The sequence below is a fragment of the Sinocyclocheilus grahami genome, unplaced genomic scaffold (assembly GCF_001515645.1).
Source record: "Sinocyclocheilus grahami isolate Dianchi unplaced genomic scaffold, SAMN03320097.WGS_v1.1 scaffold361.1, whole genome shotgun sequence".
NCBI classification, from domain to species: domain Eukaryota; kingdom Metazoa; phylum Chordata; class Actinopteri; order Cypriniformes; family Cyprinidae; genus Sinocyclocheilus; species Sinocyclocheilus grahami.
Genome location: NW_015505540.1, coordinates 233,047 through 235,257, shown reverse-complemented (window position 1 = coordinate 235,257; position 2,211 = coordinate 233,047).

Genomic DNA, 2,211 nt, shown 5'->3' with positions numbered 1-2,211 from the left:
GGGGGGGGGGGGGGGGGTGTAACAACTTCTTACTGAATGATGACGTCTACAGAAAATTCCAGGGCTCAGCTATAACAATGGTCTGATGAAAGACTTTCTGCCCTTTGAGTTGAATGCTGTGTTGTCAGTATGTCTTTAATTTATCATATAAATATTTCTATGTCTTGTAGCTTGCTTTTTAATGATGTATTAAACATGGTTGTTGTTAAAATGATAAAAATGAACAATCTTTACAATAACCATAATGTTATGGTTTCTAGCAAAAGCCGTTCATTAATTTATAGCCATCATTAAGTTAAGGCTGTTGGCCGTAATTTTATATTAGTTATAATTTCATATTATTTAAAATCTGAATTTCAAGCAAATCACTGCAAAACAACATTTTACAAAAAGAAAAATCTAATTGTTCTACATAAAAACCTGTGTTAAATGAAAAATATATCTTCCTGACTGTCATATACGGATGCTTATTTCTGTCACCAGAGCAGTTTAAAAATCCTAAGTTAAAATTCCTATATGATGTGAAATGTACATTTTGGTCTGTTACAACATGCTGACATTCTGTAGTGTTCAGCACAACAGAAGACACACAACAACAACTTATATGTAGCAATAGCATTTTATTTCAACATTACCAATTCTAAGCCACGATACTGAATGACAAGACCTACTGGCTGCAGCAGTTAATGAACCTGACTAAACAAAAACATATGGGATTTTTTTTGTCTTTAAAGTCAGAGACCAATTCATTTTTAATAAGCTCAAATTAAAAATGATTATGTTCTTTCTTACTTAAATACATGTACAGAGTTTCACATCTGTTAGTAACAAGTAACCATTCACAAGCTCATACTATGAATTAACAAGGCAAAGTGCTTTCAGGATTGCATTGTCACAAAGAAATGAATGGCTTGAGGTCTTTTTGTGGGGTTGAAAGGGTGAGGGTTCTCCTTCCTCAGGTCTAGGAGGGGTCACGTGACCGTCCTGACAGATTCAGGCAGAATCCACCGAATTCGCCCCGTGCCCCCAGGTCCAAAATGGATATGTATAAAGGTACAAAGTTGGCAGGGTGGTGGATAGCTAACGCAGATTAGTCAGTGACCGGCGTAGTGTTTTTGGAAGGGCGTAAGGCTAGGGAACTCTACATACCCCATATTTTAGTACAGAATGAATGTGCATAACTCAAACCTCAACCAACCCCCTTTCAAACCCCCACCACCAGTAGAAAATAGAGTTGTTGCTTCAGTACCAAAGTCATACAACCATCCACGCACTCTACTGAACTCGACCAGATACACGTACATACCATGAAGAGCTGTAAACTTGAGTTCAGAGCGCTCACAGTGAACATTTAGAAGTGAGAGAAAGTGAAAGAGACAAAGAAACGGAGAGAGAGAAAAAAAAAATAAAAATAAAAAGAGCACGAATGTAAACGCCAGCTAGTATAGGCTGATATTTTTCCCTGTTTCTTCAAAATAAAGCAAAAAAAAAAAAACATTAAAAGGAGCGATAGAGGCAAGACACATATGACATCATTTGAAATATAATGGGGAGAAAGTTGGATTTGAATAAAAAAAAAAAAAAAATCATAATACAGTCTGGCTTCACATTCCAGTGGTACTCTGTTGTGTATATACACTAACAAATATCATGTTACACACAGACAGACAACACAGTCAAGTACGCTAACTGTTGTCTTATATCACCGATTGTTGGTTATAAGTTATATATCTGTTCCATATACATATATATTTCCATTTGTCAACAATTGGTGGAGTTTTTGATGCAACAAGCTGTAACACAGAGGTAGGATAATGCTACTTAAAATGCCTTACGTTTCGCTAAATCTAAACCATTGTGTCAGCGATGGGTCAGGCTTGAAGCGGAGCGGTAGGATTTTTACGCAAGCAAGTGGTGATCTTATTGGTTGATACGGGATTGGTGTGATGTCGTAGACCCTGCAATGATCTCAGGCTTCTGCTGGTGATGGTATCTCTTACACGTTCAACTTAAAGACAGGATAAGAATATTTGCAGATATGTCGATGAGGTATACAGGGTTGATATGACCCCTGTTCGTCACACTTGCACACACAACACATACACACTGGGCGCTGCCCTACACGATCGCTCACTATGTTTCCACTGTCAAAACAATTAGCAGAGAACGGCTTGGAGTTCAATACTCAAGTAAATAGTGCAGTCTTGTGGC